The sequence below is a fragment of the Lycorma delicatula genome, chromosome 9, assembly GCF_047948215.1.
Source record: "Lycorma delicatula isolate Av1 chromosome 9, ASM4794821v1, whole genome shotgun sequence".
Classification (NCBI taxonomy): Eukaryota; Metazoa; Arthropoda; class Insecta; order Hemiptera; family Fulgoridae; genus Lycorma; species Lycorma delicatula.
The window spans coordinates 29,663,435-29,685,939 of NC_134463.1; the positions used below are offsets into that span (position 1 = coordinate 29,663,435).

The 22,505-nt window shown below is 30.0% G+C and overlaps 2 protein-coding genes across 8 annotated transcripts in view; one reads left to right on the top strand and one right to left on the bottom strand.

Moving 5' to 3' along the window:
- Window positions 1-22,505, bottom strand: part of LOC142329798 (protein HGV2-like) — a 169,743-nt gene that overhangs the window by 58,999 nt on the left and 88,239 nt on the right. The window lies entirely within an intron of this gene.
- Window positions 1-22,505, top strand: part of LOC142329799 (uncharacterized) — a 156,034-nt gene that overhangs the window by 53,711 nt on the left and 79,818 nt on the right. The gene's annotated exons all lie outside the window — the stretch shown is intronic.

Consider the following 22,505-nt stretch of genomic DNA (forward strand, 5'->3'; position numbering starts at 1 on the left):
CCGCTATTGTTGCAACAAAAATAAAAATAAACAACGTTATTATCAGTTTTACTTGAAATTTAATTTAAAAAGTTCCATAAAAAACAATGAATTATGTCGGAGTGATGCAGATGGCTAATCTTCTCGTACGAGAAGTTAATAGCTCAAGGCTCGGCTGAAGTAGGAATTAACACCGATTGCTTCCAATACTGTCCCGAGCCTCCATTTTTTTGTTGGGGTTTAATTAACAACAGACTCAGGTTTGAGAAACCACAGTAATTTAATGCTCTCCATTAATTTGACGAACAAGGTACGCAACTGCCAATGAGTGCCGAATCAATAAGCCTGAATTAGACATCAGAAACGTCCAGATTAAAACCATAAATCAAAATCAATAAGGTTAACATAATATTGTAACTATAAATTATAAGTTAAAAGGGTGTACATAATTATAAACAAGAGTGATATTGAATCGTTAAAATTAAAACCATTCAAAATACTTTGAATAATTGTAATATGTGTGTTAATAAGTAAAATTCATCCTTTTATGCATTTTTAATATACGAAAACAATTTTTACAAAATTTTGGAAAAATAAACATTTAAATATATCTGTTAAAAATCCTAAATTCAAAACTGAATTTGTATAAACATAAATATAAATGTATGTAGAAAAGTGGTTCCCAAATTTTTCCGAGTCGCGGCGCCCTTTTTCAATTAAACTTTTTCCATGGCGTCATACCCCAACTAAAAGTAGACTACTCGTAAGTAAGAGATAAAAATACAAAAAACTCGTGTATCTTCATCATTTTTTTACTTTATTATAAACATTAAATTAATAATTATAAACGTCATGGTTCAATTAATTATGAAGCTTTTACAATATTTCGCGGCGCCCCTGTGAAGAGGCCGCAGCTTCCCGGAGCGCCGTGGCCCACAGTTTGGGAATCACTGGTGTAGAATATATATATATATATATATATATATATATATATATAAAAATAAATATATAACTGGCTACTCATTTTAGGATTCTATGTATCAAATAACCAAAAATATTATATGAAAAAATGGCAATGTTGTATGTTGTAATGAAAAATCGCTTTCCTACTTCAGTCATTTTGTGTTTTTTTGAAACAAAGAAGTCACATTTCAAGAACGGATTGAGGAATTACTAAAATATTTAGTAAACAAGTTTAAAAAAACTTCAGTAAAACAAGTTTACTTTAATTATTGACACAATTTTCAGCCAGATTTCAGCTTGATCTATTTAAAAATAAGGTGTAATTTTGTTTAAAATTAATTAAACGTTTAACATTTTACTTAATAAGACATATTTTGATAAAATTATTACAAAGAAATAAAAGACAAAAAAATATAGGCGGCAACCTTTTTGAAACTTGTTTAAATGTTTATACAATGTAATTTTTTATTTAGTACAAAAAGTAGGTGTAAACCTAAAATCTTATTCCTCAATAAGATTTTGAGATAAACATTTTACTTTCGTAACATAATAGGTCTAAAGGTATGTTGCAAAAAATAAAGTATGATAATCAATCAAAAAGTGGAGTATGTTTTTTTTTTTTATTTCTCGAAGTTTTATGACTTAGAAACCCCCCCCCCCCAAAAAAAAAAGGGAATAACGTTCGTACGTACGTGTGTTGGCGTGTTTGAAACTCGCAAATTTTTGAGTGGATATCGATTTCGATCAAATTTTGTACAGATCTGTGTATATGGGGCAATTTGTTGTTAAAATTTTGGGGTCAATATCTATAGAGGGTGGGGGAGGGGTTTGGGGATCAATTTTCTCAAAATCTTTCAAACCTAACCCCATTTTATAAAACTCAGTACATTCCTGCTTGCATATCTTACCATTTTTTTTTAAGTTTGCCCCAAAATTTCTCCTTCCCCAAAAATTTGAAAAAGTCCTTCATTTTTTTTTGCATATTCTTTAACCGAATTCTTTTTCATATCTTCCTAAGCATAGCAGTAGTACAAGGAACCAAAAAAAATACGATGAGGAGCAATATTGGGGTGGGGGAGCTGATCAAAGTTTAAAATATCGATTTTTTGAATTTATTTTTTTGTTTATTTAAACTTTTTAATATTATTTAAATGTTTAAATATTAAAGTTTAAATAACAGACGTTTGGTAAGAATATTACAATAAAATTTCAAAAAAATTCATACCCAACCGCCCCAAAAAGGAAATCTTAGTTAAACTTTGATTGGTTTTACATTTTTTAGCGGAATTTTTTTTTACTTCCTTCTGTTTAACACATCGACGTAAAAAAATTCTTGGAAGGTGATTTTGGACTTGGTGGGGGACAAAGAAAGAAAAAAAATACCGATTTTTGAATTATTTTTTTTTTGCGTTGATTTAAACATATAATAATAATTTTACAATAAAACTTAACAGTAAATTACCCCCATTCCAAAAAAGAAATCTTAGGTAAAATTTTTCACGTATAAATAAATAACCAATGCCAGGAAAGTATTACAACTTTTAGTACTCGGTTTTTACTTCCTTGTACGAAGTAAAGGAAGTATTGCCATCGCGAAAAATTTTGGTTTTCAGATTTCAACGGAAATATCCATTTTTAATGTCATCCCTGAATCCATTTTGAGTAATTTCGGCGTGACGTCTGTACGTACGAATGTATCTCTCATAACTCAAAAACGGTTAGAAGTAGATGTTGAAATTTTGAATTTGGGACTGTTGTAAGATTTAGTTGTACACCTCCCCTTTTGATTGCAATAAACTAGACGACAAGTGTCTAAAAAAAACCCAAAATCCAAAAACTTTGGACTTTTTCTTAACTGTAATAATAAACCCTTATTGAGAGCTTTACAACGATATATCATAAGTGGTTATATCATAAGTTCCAGAGTTATAGGTAAATAAAAATTTAATTAATAAAATATTTAGATCTTACAAGGGGAAGGCAGATCGGTTCGAATCCGACTTCATATACATATATTTTTTTACCTTTTTTTTTTTAATTCAAATATATTGATTTATTAATGATTATAAACCTTTAATTGTAAAAAAAAAAATTAGAAGTTATTAGTGAAATAAAATTTTATGCTTTTTAGGTCTATCATAATTTAGGTCAATATGGGATTTTTGCGTCCCTATACAAGTAAAATCGAGTTAAATAGTACAAATTAAAAATTTTGAAAACAAATTTCAATAATGAAAACATATTTCATAATTTTAAAAGATAATTGTCCGGGGAATAAAAAAAGGCTACCCTCAATTTTTTTACATTATTAAGAAAGAGTTATCCAAAACGAAACTCGTCATTATTCATGATATAACATGACTAATACTATTGAATAAAAATGTAACAAGCGATGCACTTGTAGTGAAGACTGGGCATGAGATACAAGTGGAATACTTACTATTTATTCATAATACAGTAAAAATACATAGGAGACATAATCTAATTCAGATAAATAAAGAATAAAATCCTAAAACTTAACATTTTGGTTCGCAAATCAAAGTTACGAGTATTGTAACAAAGTATGTATGAGTATTTTAAGAGAAAAAACTAATATATATAATTCTACAATATAATTAAGAAAAAAGTTTATTTCTTGATAGGGAGAGAAAGAGAGAAAGAAAAAAAATAAGAGAACATTCCAAAAAGTTCATTGAAGAGAGTAGGGAAATATCATTAAAAGTACTGGAAGAAAAGTTTCCACTAACAACTTTCCATTAATAGTCTCACCTCCTATCTAAAAACTTGAAAGTAATTAATCAAGCATTCGATAACAAATTAAATACGAAATTCAGTTCTTTTCCAGCAAATAACTGAAAACAATGGCTAGAAAATAATTTATTGGAAAAAAATATAATCCAATTAATAACTAGTAAAAACGAACTAAATAAAAATTTAAACATAATTATCTTATATATATTCTTTTGTACACTTTACCAAAATCAATTTATAAAGTTTATTGAAAATTTCGTAAAATATAATGTTCTCCAGGAAGCAGATTTTTCTTAAAAGTAAAAATGTAAAATTAATAATATTTAGAAATTTACTGTTGTAGACATTAAAAATCTCCGCTGATCACCGTTGCATATCGGTCTTTCATCCAGAGATCCCGGATTAGAATGCTTGTCGGGCATGGCATTTTCTATAAGTTACAAATTTCCATATACCGGTTTAAACTTATGTGACGATACAGCAAAGGAAAAAAAAACATATTGCATTGCTATGTAAACAAAAATAAATAAAATAATAATAAAAGAAAATGAGGAAACCTCCAACAAAAGCGTTAATTTACATAATGAAAAAAATATATAAATAAACATTCATTTTTTAAATTAACCAAAAATAATACTCAAAATAAAAGATACGTTAAATTAATGAATACTATAAAACTATTCATATGAATAGTTTCTACCTTCAATATATCAGTCAGAATTGTGTTACATGAATGAAATACAGATACTAAAATAATACATCTTACAAAAAAGTTAAGAGCAAAAAAATATATCTCTAAATATTTTAGAGATGGGGAACAAATTTTATAGCTTAAAAACGTAATAAATCTGCTCAAGTAACGTTTTCTTTAAATCAAATCCTCCTTTCAAGAAATTCTAAAATAAGAAAAACAATTTTCAAAAAAAACTTTCCTGCATTTTAGGTCCGAGTCAATAATTTTTTTTTTAAATTATAGACAATTCTTGTTAGCTCTATATTTGAAATATAAACTTAAAAAAATTCTTGAAAAAAAAATTTTCACCTAAGGGACATGTAGTAAAAGAACAAAAAACCTAATTTTAGTTTTAAGAAGTTGGGATTGATTTTTTGAAAATACGTTTTTAGGATTATTTATATATGCATTGTAACAAATTTGCTTAAATAAAGTTTTCTCTAAAATCGAAATTAGCTTCTCGGCCTTTCATCCGGAAGTCCCGGGTTCGAATCCCGGTTAAACATAGCATTTTTCACACGCTACAAAACTCCATTTTCCGCACCAGCTACAAGCTTATGTGGTGATATCACCAAGCAAAAAAACAAGCAGTGCGTCACACATACACACAAAATGTAAAGATTTGCTGTAAAACCCTACACCATATTTTTCGCATCGCCATTACTTTCCATTTTTTCCTTTAATATAGCTACTCTAACTATATTCGTCGGGAAAGTAATTCGTGGTTTTCTGGTAATAGATTTTACAATTTTTATAGAAAAAAGGCTGAGATGTGATATATTTGCATTAAAGTTAGCCAAAAATCCTCACATAATTTAATCCTCATAAAATTACACAACAAAACAAGAGTATACCGCAAAAAATGTAGTAATCGGAAAATTTCAAACGACATAAAGAGCAGGTATAATTTCATTTAAATTCAAACTGCAATAACGAATATTATATTGTTTTATAAACAAAGTAATTAAAACAAGAAACTAAATTTATCTACAACCAATAGAATAATAGAGAGGAAAAAATAAATTTCAGATTTTATAATTATTTTATTTTACAATGATACGGGAAGATAATTAGGTACAGTTTATGGTGAATATTTATTTATTATTTAAAAAATAAAAATAAAAATAGCCGAATGAATAATTTAAGGGTTCCTAAGATAACGAATAAATTCAGTACATTTGTACATCAGCGGACTAATTAAATAAAAATCAATCAAACAAGCAAGAGTCAATTTCCGAGGGAAGAAATCATTGTTTTCTTCACGAATGTATTTATCTCCTTTCAAAAGTTAAAAAATAAGCAAAAGATATAATGTTTTGAGGTTGTATATGTTAAACTTATATTTAAGAAGATGATCGGTCGGATTAAATGACAGATGAAAAAATATCAAACGCTTATCAGGAATATCGAACTATTCAACGTAAATAACTCCGAACATACTAAAAGAAATACCTTCAAACCCATACAATATCAAGGATCTATATTTAATCGGTAAATTATTTATCAATATCGATAATTCTATACCATTTCTGATAAAAAAGAAATAATGAAACTTACATTTTACTTGATGCGTTAGGCTATTAACACTTTAAATTAAACATATTAAATCTAACAGCACACCTAACCAACAGATTTAAGGTTATTATATTACTCGCAGTTCACAAAATATTAAAATTAATTTGCAAGTATAATTAGTCAGACGAACATAAGTAAAATTAGTATAAAGTGCTGAATCTATCTAAATATTTCATATAAATTTTACCAGAATATATAGAATTAAATTCTACTACAATGATAAAAATATATATGATGACCTTCAGAAAGATCTTACACTCTGAAATCTGCAAAGTTATAATTTTAATATAAATTTAAGAGAACTCGAGCGACTTTTTTTTAAAGTATAAGGTTTTTTTACCTCTGGGACCACGGTTAGGTATTTCAGAGGATGAGATGGATGACAATGTAGCTTGTGAAAATGCCAAGCCTGACCGGGATTTGAACCCAGGACCTTCGAATGAAAGGCCGAGACGGTACCACTAGCGTCACGGAGGCCGCGAGGGATAAGGTTTTTTTAAAAAAACCGAGACGAGCTATAAGGGTTTTCTTTCTTCTTTTCCTGTTTAGCCTCCGGTAACTACCGTTCAGATAATACTTCAGAGGATGAATGAGGATGATATGTATGAGTGTAAATGAAGTGTAGTCTTGTACAGTCTCAGTGCGACCATTCCTGAGATGTGTGGTTAATTGAAACCCAACCACCAAAAAACACCGGTATCCACGATCTAGTATTCAAATCCGAGTAAAAATAACTGGCTTTACTAGGACTTGAACGCTGTAACTCTCGACTTCCAAATCAGCTGATTTGGGAAGACGCGTTCACCACTAGACCAACCCGGTGGGTCAGGGGTATAAGGGTTTGTAATCCTTTAACCGTACGGTGAAATATTAGTAATTCGATAAATTAATTATTTGAAATTTACTGTCAACATAAATTTCTAATAGTAGTGTGAACAGCAGATGTAGCTTATTTTGAAATGAATTAAACTAATTAGATATTATAATGTAACTGAATTACAAAAGGGAAAATTAAAGTAAGTAAAATAAATAATAAGGAAACGTCAGGCGGTGATTTAGCAATGTGAGCTAAGAACCAGCCCAGAACTCGGCTTAGAAATGGAAAATTATTACATATAAATCGTTCGGCCCAACAAGCATTAAAAAAAATAAATCCATAAAAATTGGAAAACGGAGTAGTCTAAAAGTGTCACAAGAAACGAAACTAAAAACAGAATTAAAATAAGACCTTACTTGGCTTTATAAAAAAAAAAAAATCTTCATTCATTTTTACTTTCCCAGGAGTTATAATTAATATTTAAACTCAAAGGTTGTTCGCTGTAAATAAAAGGTTTTGCCCCCCTTAAAAAAATAAAAGATTTTGGAAAACTGATTAAAAAATTACGTTCCATCTGTTTTTTTGACGTTTTGTGATATAGTCGAGTCAAAAAAGCCCTTAAACTCGAAAATATTCACTACAGAAAATAAAATATTCGAATGGGTTTGGAAAAGTATGTAGAATAAAAGTGTGTCCTAGCGGACATCGTGAAAAAAAATTTAATTTATTACAAATTAAGGAAAGATGTTTAGTTTTTCGTCTATAGCGGCTGTATTTTTAATCGCCTTTAATAAAAAGGTAAAAATAAAAAGCACCAATAGATATCTGATGAAATTTTGTATAAAAACCCTCCCGGGTACTTTTTTCTACGAGCAAAATTAAGAACGCTAGCGAATTTTACAATAAGCGCCTAAATCGCGCTATGGTAGAGTAGCTTGGGAACTGGGTACCTTCTTGAACACGGTAAGTATAAATGAATAATTTATGCAAAATATCTGATTTTTTGAAAAAACTATTCGATAAAGTTTTCTACTGGTGGTATTATTTTTTTCTTAAAATTAAAAATGCACAAAATATTGACGAAAAATTAGAATTATTTTTCAAAAAAACACCTGTTTTCCACAAACAGCAAAAAATGGATATCAATCAAATTTAAGGCTAAATATTGCTAAACGACGTATTTTTACATAAATCTACGAAGTAGCATAAAAAAATCTGTTTTCATTAATTTTTTGTATAAGAATTTGTGTATAGCGTCATTTTTATGTGTTTACGAAATATACTAACATTTACTTCCTAAAACTCACTGAAAAATTAATGTTCTTAAAAAACCATCTCCGCCATCTTACAAATACACGTTTTACCGTTAAACAACAATTAAAATATTTTTATACTGTATTTGAAAAAAATAAAAAATAAATAATGATAGTTTTGAGCCTTAGCAAAGGTACCCCGAAACACGCTTTTTCGAATAAAAAAATTAATTGATAAACGATTACATAAGATACAGAAATATTTCTCATGGAATGAGCAGGTAGTAAGCTCAAGAACAGAATGCTATATTGACTTTTTACTTCCTTGTACGAAGTTAAAGAATATTGTGATCGCGAAAAATTTCGGTTTTCAGATTTCAACGGAAATATCCATTTTGACCATCTCTGAATCCATTTTGACTAGTTTCGGCGTGACGTCTGAACGTATCTCGTATAGCACAAAACGATTAGCCGTAGTATGTTGAAATATTGGATTTAATACTTGTAACATGTAGTTGTACACCACCCCTTTTGATTGCGATCGACTGAACCAAAAGTTTCCAAAAAAAAGCCAAAATCCAAAACAAACCTGGTTTATGGACTTTTTCTTAACTGCAGTAATAAGCTCTCATTGAGAGCTTTTCAACGATATATCATAAGTGGTACTTATTTGCATTGGTTCCAGAGTTACAGCCAAATAAAATTTTAATTGATGAAATATTTGGGTCTTAAAAAGGCACATAGGTTCGAATCTCCTTTTTTTTAATTTAAATATAATATTTTTTTATTATTATTAATAATTATTACCCTCTGATTGTAAAAAATAATTTACGATTATAATAATTCAATAATAACAATATAAAAAAATATGAAAAATATTAGAAGTTATTAATGAAATAAAATTTTATGTACTTTTTATTTAAAAAAAATGTGTATATGTAATTTAATAGGCGTACAAAGAAGTCATGTGGCGTTAATACCAGATTTTTTTATTTTTTGCAATTTGTTGATTATTACAGGCGTATTATCAACAACTTGCAAATTTTCACAGGAGATCCGGATTAACGGGCAATCAGAAATTAAAAATACATCGAAAATTTAACTAATTTACAACCTTGGGTCTTACGAATCCTTACCTTTTTGAGTTTAATTTAATCTCTAATAAGAACAGAGTTATGGAACTTTGTTTTTTGCGCGCCCTCGAGTTACGCTACCAATGTATGATAGCAACAGCGCGATTTTGGTACTCAATGTAAAATTAGCTAGCGCCTTTATTTTGCTCGTAAAAAAAAAATCCCGGGAGATTTTTTTATGTGAAATTTCGTCAGCTATCTATTGGTACTTTTTATTTTTACATGCGATTAAAAGTATAGTCTCTATTGACGAAAACTAAAACTTTTCTTTAATTTGTTAATAAACAAATTAAATAGTTATTAGCCACGTCCGCTAGGGCACACTTTTATTTTACATATTTTTCTTAACCCATTCTAATAATTTTTTTTCTCCTTTTAAAAAAAAATAATAAATATTTAATAAAAAATAATAAATTTTTTCGAGGTTAAAATCTCTACCGACTCAGCTAATATTAGTGACTCAATAAGTCCAGAAGTAATAATATTTGATAATATATTTATGTTTTCGTGATAATATATTTATGTATTTTTTTGTACTGATTCTATTTAATCTTAAAAATATTTGAGGGATTCAATTATACTGAGTTACATCTTATGAAAATTATATTCTCGTGCGTGTTTTTGTTTTTTATTTAACTTATGAATTTTGACTGTTACAACCTGAAATATTTCTTATTAAGACCTTATCAGGTAAGAATAATTTTCATCAGAATTAGTTTTATCATAGAGGGTGAAGATTTATATTTTAAAACAATTTTTTTAATCAAACGTAAAATAATTTCACTTGGGATAACTTTAGCTACGTAAATACTCTTTAAGATCATATTAATTCGTCCTGAGTTAACTTTATACGCATCTTTCTATCTTTTTATTGGCTCAACGGATTAATCCAAAATATTTTTATTAGGATAAAAAAATTAAATAAAGAAATAAGACGTGTAAAATTATTTACAACTTTAATCATTGAAGGAAGAGTTAAATTTTAAGCTTTTTGAAAACATCAGAAACTTAAGCAACGTTGTATTATGTCATCCCATTTTTTTCAACTTTGTTAACGTTCTTGGAATGTCTTTTAAGGGACGTACAATATGCTTCTACAAGCATACACGATAATATTCGTGCAAATATTCAACGGTGAATATACAAAAGCTTGTAACACAATGCGTAGCACACTAAGCGATCACTACAATATGCAAAGCAGTCTCCCACAGGACAAAAAGAAATGTTCAGTTCGTGAAAATTTGTCTTTCATATCAATGAACTTAAATTTACACTAACGTTCTTGGTTTTTTTTTTTATAAATCGATCTTTCTATTTATTTTTCTCTCTCACTCTTTAAATTTTCCTTATATAAAAAAAAGTTTTCTATTTTATTTTTATTTATTTCTCTTTCTTAACCAAGTTGGTATAAAGTTTTATATCCTTTAAAAGTCCGAAGAAGAATACATTTAAATCCTAAAGATTATAACGCATCAAAACACTCAAGATGTTGCTTACGTTCAACTCTTCAAACTTTTCACAAGATTTCTAATTCCTTTTTTAACTTTAAAGTTTACTAAATATCTCATTCAGTCTTATCTTTCTTTTCACTTTAATATAGGATATTAATATAACTGCTACAAAAATTTATTTTTCTTTTTTTTTATGGTCGATCAAAATAAGAAATTAAAGTTTGGACATTGAACCGAATTTATTATTATTATAAAATACCACTAAAATACTGACATTCATAAAACTAGTTAAAATATAATAAAAATTAGATAAAACTTGATGGTTGAAGGAACGGTTTGCATCATCTGTCATAACGTCCGGATTCTGATATTCAACGATGATCAATCATTAAATCATTGATCAAATGATCTTATTAAAATACATCCGTAAGGAATATCTGAGATTGTAACAGGGTAGTAAGATACCTCGTTCAGCCACTGAGTGCTATGGATATGCTAGGTTTTTCTTAAGGGAATCCTTTACACGTTCAGATTTAGATCCGTATCATCTTGGGAAAAAGCGATTTGTTTCAGCAAATATTTAGGCCGTTTAATATAAACTTCCGTTCACTAATGTAAAAGTCTGAACCCGGATAAAAATACCTGACCTTCCATTGAATTTTGGGCATGACGGAGATCCATTAACTGAAAGGCCTTCGAAGAATTTCTTTCAAGTGGTTTATTTGTCTCGTTTCGTGGGTTGACTTAAATCTATTTTTTCTGGTCATCGATGGGCTTTTCGTTATACACCTAATGAATCTGTACAAGGAAGAGAGACCTGTAGAGGTGCTGAATCATGCTATCTAATAATTTAATAAAGGGTTATACCAGTGATCCTGCTGGGAACATCGGTAGCTGTACAAAAAATCCATCCTGAAGTGGAGGTGAATGTAATATAAATCTTCTAATCCTTTTTAATAAATAGTACAACTAAAATAATGCATTGCAGGCTACGCTTAAATTATCTATATTATTTAAAAAGCCTGCCCATTTGTTCTACCAAGATTAATACTTGTCATTCCATGCCAAGTGGACTAGGCCCAGTCCACAATCTCCAAACTTCATCAAATTTTGTGTGGACATTCGCTGTGGTATTACATTTTACCGAATTGTAGCTCTATATGTCTGTTACTGTTTCTTTTTCTTGAAGAAAGGGCACTTACTGGTAGTCAGCGCATACAGACAGAAAATTATAACTTTGACTTATAATTTTGAAGGCAATAATAAAGCTACAGGCTTGAGTTTTAATAATTTCGGTTACCATTTTATGTTGAATTCAAATATGTTATTCAAAAGTTTCTTTTATCGTCTGGTTTTCAGACATAGCAGCTGTAATTCAGATACAAAGTTGTTGCGACATTTTGGAAGTCAAAGTTTGAGCTTATATATAATTCCTTATCTAGTACTTTAACTGGAACGAGACTTTGATCTTCATCAATTTCTGGAACATTTTAGAAAATGGATTTTTTCAGATCAGCCTAAAAAGTTCTACAATAGTCCAACATTTTCTGGAACACTGCAAATTTTTTTCAAGATATTGTCAGTTTTAGAACATTCTTAAAACTCTAATAATATTCTGATGCACTGAATGTTTTTTTCACTTTAAGCTATTTTTATTAACTAGAAATATCTACAGATTAAAATACGTTACATTAAAAATATTAATTATCTTGGAAAAGCTTTCTTACCAACTATAATAAACGGGTCAAAAAATAAAATGCATAGATTATATTGTTTAAAAGCTGCCCATTCCATCTATCAGAAAACTAACAAAATCTGAGAAGTATACCTGAGATATAAGCCTTCGAAAGCCTTCGGTGGGCCAAAAATCATGATAAAAACTTTTTGACCAAATTTTGTGATGGATTTCTCCTGACACAAGATTCCAATTGCTTTGAAACTACAAGGATCCTACACATAATTATTCCCTTTTTCAATTACAAAGTCTCATTCCGATTAAAGAATTAGATAAAGAAATATATAAGCTCAAAGTTTGACTTCCAAAATGTTGCGAAAAATTTTTGGCTGAATTTCAGCTGCTACATCTCAAAACCAGGTTTCAAAAGAAAATTGTGACTAACATATTTGGATATAACATAAAAGGTTACCCAACAGTACCAAAATTCGAATCGGTATGTTTATTATGGCGTCAAAATTGTTAGTCGAAGAAAACAACTTTTACATGTGTCCACAAACTGTAAGACTTGATTCTCCGAATGATTTGAGCCATTATCCGTTCCAGCAGATCAATTACGTCTAGTTATTGCAGTTTACGTGTTTTCAGCAGTTTCTTACCATATTATAATAAAGGGACGATTAATACTTATGCATACATTTTTCCACCTCAAGGCAATTTCCATAAAATAATAAAAATACACATTTTGATAAATTTGAAGACGCTTGGCATTATCGGTTATCATTTTTTTTTTAAATTTATGGAAGGAGTATATACAAAAAAGAAAATCGAAATGGGGTTAAAGGAATTTCTTTATGAGTCAGTTCGATCCTGAAATAATACATACTATTTTAGGGAAGTTCTGATTAGTGGAAAGTTTAATTGAAAACTTACTATATTTTTTAAAAGTTATTTAACATTATATTTATATTATATAATATTATATATTTTTTTTTAAATATAGTAAAAATATTTTTAAAAGTTGTACTTTTTGCGATACAAAGATTGCAGATAACTTCTTAAAGCAGTATAAAAACCCGTGTTTAAATAACTTTCTGCTTCTCTTTTATGGTTTAAATAATATATCTAAACGACTTGTAAGATTTTGATATAATTTTACATAATAGTTTTACAATGCAAGAATAATAATTTTATTTTAGCACATATATTACATATATATATAACACCTTTAAGTAATTTACAAAATATAAAGAATATTACTATTTTAATCGAAACTATCATATTAACAGATACTGTTTATAACAGCATCCAAAAAGCTATTTATAAAAACAGTATCTGAATTCAGCCGTTAAATGACTTTTACGTTACAAATATAGTTTTCTACGTTCTAAAATCAGATTAATATATCACGATAGATAAAGAAATTAATCATTTTTTTTCCTAACAAAATTATATTAAAGACTGTAATAAACACAATAATTTGTACATAAATTTCAGTTCAAACCGAATTATTAGCTGAGAAAATACGAATTTAATTATGAAATGAAAATATAAGATTAATAAAAAATAAAAACAGAATTTTAGCGCTGTATTTTCTAAGTAACACTTTTTTTCTTTCTTAAATCAATGCAAAATTTTAAAATAAGATGGTTTAGAGTTTACAATGCGTCTAAGCAATACTGCTATAAAAAGATGCTCTTACTACAAAGTCTCTAACATACAATAATATTCATACTACTTTTTTTCGGATTCTTAATCATCAGTTATTAACTTTCTTCTTTGTTTGTATATATATATATATATATATATATATATATATATCCTGATAAAAATAGTATCATTTTCCGTCATGAGGACTCAGACTACAACTAATAAGAGAGAAAAGACAATATAGGGTGACCGCCCTGTGTAAGGCGCCATACAGTCGCATATAGTAACAGGATAGAGATGGTGCTGCTGATAAAGTGGTGGTGAGGGTGCGGGAATTTCACATCTTTCATAAACAGGAAACGACCTTACTCAAAATCACTAATACAGTATTATATTATAAAAACTTATTTAATCAATTTACAAACAAATATGAAATAGAATTTAACACTTTTTATTTTATATCAAATAATAAAAATGTTAATTCTAAAGGAGTATTTACGAATAATCAATTCAATAACGATGTTTCAGTAAAACTAAAATTGCTGAAATATATACATTACAACCTAAATACGATTAACCACTGTTTCGGTACTTCAATCGACTGAAATACTGTATTATAATGATTTCTAGTCATTTTTTTTCTTTTACATATTTGGACTGTAACTGAACAAAAAGACGGTAGAGTTCCATAACATTGCCGTTGACATATCTTAATTTCAAATATATCACTGGGATTTTAAGACATTAATAAACACAGTTTTTTGCCGATGAATGTTATTTTGTGATTTTAATGTAATTTTGACAAATTTAATAACTTTTTCATCACCAAAGATTTATTAGAACAGTTTTCGATTTATTAGAACGTATTTTTTATTCGGGGTTTCGGGGGGTTATACAATTAACCCCCCGAAAGTAAGTTAAGGTAGTTTAAATATTTGCTGAGTACGCACGTACTGTGGTTTAACTCGGTTTTGTGTTTTACTGTTACCTTGTCGGTTGTGTTGTGTTAGTAAATAAATAAATATGAGAAGAAAGACCGTAAATAATTCGGATATTCTGTTTTGAGTGTGGTTTGACGTTTAAAGAATAACGACGAAGTTTGACTCCACTAGTTATGAAATGTTATGACCTACATTTTTTTATAATATTGAGAATCAAGACAAGAACTGAGCCTTCCCGCATCTGCTGTTCGACCTGTGTCAAAGGTCTAACGGGCTTTGCTAAGCGTATGGTGTGGCGTGAACCACAAGACCATTCGTAGGACTATATTTTTTTCTATATTACACAGATAAAAAGGAATTAGTTGTAAATCCAGACAACAGTGCAGTATACCCGAATTTACAGTCTGCTATTAGGCCAATGCCTCATGGTGAGGATTTACTTGCATCGCATCCTCCAGTATCGTAGAAGATGAATCGGAATATGAGGTAACTACTGAAGATCTACATGTGTAGCAAGACGATCTTACTTTTGAAGCACATTTTTCTTTCCGTGAACCTAATCTGATAATTCAAGTTGAATTAAACAACCTTGTTCCAGATTTGCAACTTGAAGAAACAAGTTAACTTTTGGGAATTAGTTGAAAGCCTGGATTCTTCTCCATACAGACACTAAAGTGTCTTTCTTTCGTAATCGTCAGGAAGAGTTTTAGTATTTATATTCTAAAGAAAATGGTTTGGGATACTTTAACAATTTGAGCTGTATGGGTGCACTTCATCATAATTTTCGAGAATGAAGAATGTTCACTGATCTTCGAAAACTAGTTTAAATGCCTGTCCTCTTGCACAAACAATTTCTTTGTGTGCCGTTAGCTAATGCAAATAACATGAAAGAAACATAAATGAAAATCCTGATATAAAAAAATCCAAGTACCAGTGCGATGGACTAACTATAAGTTGCACAGTTATTGCATTATTAATGGGTTTGCAGCTTGGCTATAGTAAATTTTGTTGCTTTTTGTGCGAATGGGTCATCCTGATTGCGGAGGGGAATATACCCTCCACGTGGCAAGCCTCCCTCCTCCATACCTAGCCCTTACGGGCTTTACCGGAGATCATCTTCAAAACCTCGGCATCTCTCAACCTTGTTCTTGCCTCAGTCAGGATGCTACCGATGCGAATATCACATGCGGTATTTTCATCGGTGTAGGAAATGAACACTTTAAAACAAAACACATCCACGTCAAGTATTTAAAAAGACTGAATGACATGAAGGAACCGAAATTGAAAACGCAAATACCTACTCGATAGGTTAGAAATTGCGTTATGTTATGGTTGCATGTTGGTTCAACACGCAACCATAAAAAAAAAACTAAATAAACAAATCGCTACAAAAACATCAAACCTTATAACATAAGAACAACAAAACCAAAACACAGGAAAGACCAGGCGGAACCCTAAATTCCCTCGCCAGTTATCCAATGAAATTTCAACGATTATCCATTCGGCCAGGTTTTTCCAATTCTCACGGAGATCTAATGTCGAGCCGACAAATAGTCTCCGTGCGCATACGTTTGTAATTTGCGCATTCGTAAATTACATGATATGCATCATCTAATTGTCCACAATCTGGACACAACCTGAATCCACCAGGCCAAATCGCTGGAGTCTGTCTCGGAAGGCGCCATGACCAGAAAGAAACTGCGTCACACACTTGTTAGAGTGAACCCAAGAGGCGCCCCGCAAACCAACTACGTCTTTCTTTTTCCTTTTTCCTGTTTAGCCTCCGGTAATTACCTTTTAGATAATATTTCAGAGGATGATATGTATGAGTGTAAATGAAGTGTAGTCATATATAGTCTCAGTTCGACCATTCCTGAGATATGTGGTTAATTGAAACCCAACCAGCAAAGAAGACCGGTATCCACAATCTAGTATTCAAATGCGTGTAAAAATAACTGACTTTACTAGGATTTGAACGCTGGAACTCTCGACTTCTAAATCAGCTGATTTGGGAAGACGCGTTACCATTAGACCAACCCGGTGGGTTAAACAACTACGTGTAGGAAGAGATCATGCGTATAACCTCAACCATTTGCCTCATCCCATCTGGCCTGCTATAGATCATTGCCATGCCGTTCTATCTTGCACATTTTTTCTGAACTCAAGTCACCTGACTTCTTAGCAACATAACGCTGTTGCTTTTCTGACGCAATTAAATATATCGGTTTCACACCTACAATCTCAAGACTGCCTCCCGTGAAATAGTTCGGTAACCTCCCGTTACCGTTAATAATTTTATGGTAATAAAGAATTTTTGTGGTTTGCAAAATAAGAATTGTGATTAAAGATGGCAATTCGAAGAATTTAACGAGTTCATCTAAATTTTTCAAGAAATCATAATTACCCAATTATCGCGACACAGTGAGAGAATTCGGCGTGAGAAGATCTATTACGACCAATTTTTTTGTTTTTCTGTCAAATCGAAGTTTAATTTTGTTCCTCAGTGAAATTATCTAGATTAATAAATTTAGAAATCGGTTTCTAGAGTTCTGGTGAACCATTCACTAAATAATAAAAGAGGGGACTGAATATAGCAATACTTACCACATATAAAAATTAATAACATATTGCACGATTCCCTTTTAGAGAGACATTTTAATTAATTCTTGCACTTTAATAAAAAAACTGTTTAATAATATTAAAAGACAACTAATAAAAATGTGATATCGGCTACCGTCTTATCTCCTTTTCTGTGAGGACCTAAAACTTAAAACAATTAAGATCTGATCCATAAAAATACTTTCGCTTAATTCGGTGTCTAATCGTTAAGCCGGTTTAGAAATATTAAGCTAAATCTAAATGACAATTATTTTGGATATGCCCTTGTCGGATCACAGTTAAATTCTAAATTTAGTTACAACTTATGTTGACGAAAGTTTTTTCCGAATTTCATAAGTTTTTCGGAAACCGTTTTCCGAATCGGTTTCGAAAAACAAAACCTCTAAAACAATTAAACTAATTATATCCTCACCTTTAGATCAGATCGACTTAAAATTTCGGTACGTAAACAACTCATAGAGTCTATGAGTCTCCTGTAGCAAATTTCAAATCCCTACGATGCCCCCAGAAAAAGTTGAAATTTTAATATGGCGGTAATAATCAGACTCCCTTGTCCGATTAAATTCAATCTTTAACGACATCATGTCCATTTATAAAAATATCTGAGACAAATTTCGAAGTTTTAATGTCCATATAGCCTTCTTCTTTTTTCCTGTTTAGCCTCCGGTAACTACCATTTAGATAATTCTTCGGAGGATGAATGAGGATGATATGTATGAGTGTAAATGAAGTGTAGTCTTGTACATTCTCAGTTCGACCATTCCTGAGATGTGTGGTTAATTGAAACCCAACCACCAAAGAACACCGATCTAGTATTCAAATCCGTGTAAAAATAACTGGTTTTACTAGGACTTGAACGCTGTAACTCTCGACTTCCAAATCAGCTGATTTGGGAAGACACGTTAACAACTAGACCAACCCGGTGGGTTCTGTCCATACAGCCTGGAAATTATCAAAATTACCCGATATTTATCAAAATACAGGCCAACACACACATGTATGTACATGCAATACATTGATACATGCTTTTCGAATCTCACAGGTTTTTTGTTTTTCGATTAGATAGGGCTATGAAACGTCGAGATTTACGTAAAAACACACAAAATTTTGATCATACATTTACTTAAATCTATAGCGCTACTGTAGCAAGTACACAATGTTCTGGAAAAACTTAAGGAAATGATTCAGGATAACAACATAAACAAAATCATTTATATGAGCAAATACCCTATCTAGCTTAGAATTTTAATGAAAGTTGGTCAACATCTTTCACAAAATTAATAGGTTTTAAAATTTAACGTTACAAAATTACAAAATGGCAGCCATTTAAATCTTTTAATTATTAATAGCTTGATAAATAATAATTTTATCAATTAATGTTTTATTAGATAAAATTTTAAGCCTTTTTTATTAACAAAATGACATCTAATTTAATCAAATCTATTAACAGTTGCGATACGACTGAAATTATTAAAATGGATTACAAACGTTATATAGTTTTGACAATTGTGTGCGTGTTTTCACCCGCAGAAATAAAGCTACTTATTATCCCAGAAACAGCTGAAAGGATGAGAATCTACTACCTGAAGAGTCTTTGGAGAATTCATTTGAATAGGTATCCGAGAAGTTCTGCGAGTTTATTTTAGACATCCAATGGATCCAATGGTGTTACGGATGTGAGGACGACCTTCTCTTTTTTCTATTTAGCTTCCGAAACCATCATAAGGTATTACGTCCTTATGGACGATATGTATGAATGTAAATGAAGTATAATCTTGTACGGTCTCAGGTCGACCAATCCTGATATGTTTCATTAATTGAAACCCAACCAACAAAGAACACCGGTGTCCACGATCTAGAATTCAAATCAGTATAAAAGTTTCTTTATTAGGATTTGAAACTTAAAACTATCGACTTCGAAATCAGCTGATTTGCGATGATGAGTACCTCACTAGACTAACCCGGTAGGTTGGAGACAACCTATATTCGTCATTAGTAATCGTACGATTTAATGAAGGCAGTTTCTACCTATAGAACCCTCCAGGTTGTCTAGTAGTGAACGCGTCTTCCCAAATCAGCTGAATTTGGAAGTCGAGAGTTCCAGCGTTCAAATCCTAGTAAAGGCAGTTACTTTCATACCGATTTGAACACTAGATCGTGGATACCGGTGTTCTTTGGTGGTTAGGTTTTAATTAACCAAACATCTCAGGAATGGTCGATCATTCCTACTGTTACAAGACTACACTTTATTTACAATCATACATATGATCCTCATTCATCCTCTGAACTAATACCTGAACGGTAATTCCCGGAGGCTAAACAAGAAAAAGAAAGAAAGAAAGTTTCTACTTACAGAACAGCAGAGCCGTTTCACTATAATCTGAGAATTGTATTTTCTACCTGGTAGTTGTTCAAACGAGCTAAGGTACTTCCAGACAAAGTCGTGTCTCCTAATTCCTATAATTATACATGAAAAATAGATCGATTGACGTTCAAAAACACTTGTTTGTTTTCTTTTTCTGAGAATACTACATAGTTAATCCCTGTGAAGATGACAGTATGATATGGGATTAAATGCCACTTGCATTTCAGTGAGGTGGACGTCCCGATGATCAATGATGTATTGAATCATTGAAAGCAAAGATAAGCAATTATATTTCTCTTCACTTTTCTTAACAGCCTGACATTGGAAGTTTTGTTATTCTTGTGCGTAGCTATTATAACTTTTTGGACAAACTTCATGTCGAGTCACCAATAATCGCTTTACTTTAACTAATAGATATTAATTAAATGTAAAAAATAATAGTAAAATAGAGATTGTTAATATCTTAACTTGCTATACGTAAATTGAATGTATAAATAAATTACAATTTCTAATTACATAAAGAAAAACATTATGATTTTATTTATTCATAAAATATGTACCACACCAATAAGTTTTTATATAATTAAAAAAGAGGAAAGATTACGACAGACACCTACGTTACAGATCGTAAAAATGATATTAGTTAACTAGTTCCTGAAACAAACACGCACACATATAACAGGAACACAAGTAAACGTATTCTCCTAAATTTCATTTTAAGTATACTGCATAACATAAGATAGGTTAGCTAAAGTAGATTCACGCGAGAAGGCTATAAATATGTCAAGAAGTTTTGTTGGATTTTTGAACAAGAATAATTACAATTTACTGATAACAATCAAGAATTCTATTTTACAAAAATACAACAGCGAAGTAATAATAAATACGTAATATTAGAGTCTAAAGAAGTTCTATGCTAATAACACAAATATTGCTAATAAGTAATATCTTTATTAATTTTACATTAACAAAAACACATTGTAACAGCGTTTAGTCTTAAAAATGGTAAACCGACTGCAATCCATCAGAACTAAAAGGGATACATGTTTTTTTATACGCAATTTAAATATATATATATGGATTATAAGAATAAAAAATAATTCTAGCAAAAGAACACATAAAACACAGACAGAATGAAAATCAATACGGGGAATACATTTCATCGTTAACAATCCTCATCTAAGTTAGACGACTTACATACATCAAAGAGAATTATAATAGCTTCCTTCCTTGCAATATTATTTGAAAAACATCCTTGTGGAATAATCATTGAATGAAATTTTCTGCTATAAAGGATTTTAATATTACAACATAATTCTTTTCTAAATTTTATTTAATAAATTATGTATTTTATAAAACCAATATCCTTAAATAGATAATGAATATGTAACCAAAAAAAAACATCAAAATTAAATTAATTTAAAAAAAAAACTTAAAAATAAACATTCATTTAAAAAACTAATAGATTTTAAAAATATATGAACAATGATGTAAGAAAAACATCATTCCATATTACAACTGAGTAATTTGTAATTGGACAGATACTCAGATTGGTTTAAACAGTAATGTAATTTATAAATAAAACAGAATGCAAACGTAAAAGAAAGCTAAAGTCAGAATTAAACTATCTGTTTAGTCTAAATACAGACATATTATTACTGGAAGTACATAAAAACCTAATGGAAGTAAAAAAAAAATCTACCTCTATGTATAAATTTATAGGTGAGTTATAGTTAAGAAGAAGATATCGTATAACTTATGTAGCACATTCCTCAAAACATGCTTGAATACAACCCCCACAAAAAAATTAATTAAATTAAGAACTATGTTTAATACTTCTAGCTGGACATGATTAATATTTTTAACAAACTAGTATTAATACTCCTGAGTTAGCAGTAATAACAATTTTCATATTATTATCAAATCATTGAATCGGCAGCAAGGTTAAACTTCTGCAATCCTCAGAAGGACAGCTGATAATGGGCAATTAAAATAATTTCAACTATACTCCTCTTTTTCTCCACACGAAGATAGGCAGGAAAAACTACGTTAACGCATAGTCTTAGACATCTTTCTAAATATGCAATTTTTTTCATTCACCTCCTAAAAATTTTTAATAATATAAGCCTATTTTTCAATATTATTTAAAACAGAATTCTTACAAAAAGGATTTAGCAATTAATAAATATTTACTAATATTACTAACAGGTAAACAAGTTACAAAATTGCTAATTAATGTTACCGTAATAAAAAAAAAATATAATAAAATCTGCATTCAAAGTATTAGCATCGTACCAATAAAGAAACAATAAAAGGTAATTTTTGTTAATAAGTTGGCAAAAGGAAAGTAGCTAATTCATTAGAGGATTATATCCCTGGAATGGAGAAATAAATAAATAAAACGTCCATGAGAAGGTTAACTGCCAGTTAATAGGATGTTCGACAGACAAACATCCAGGTGAACAAATAAACAGTTTGTCAAGTGTTAGTTATAGTGTAATTGAACGGATGTAAGAAAAAAAAACAAAGAAATCATAAAGATGGAATAAAAGAAACTGAGAGTTTATTTTTGGGGTGTGGTTGTGAAGAATAAGAAACTG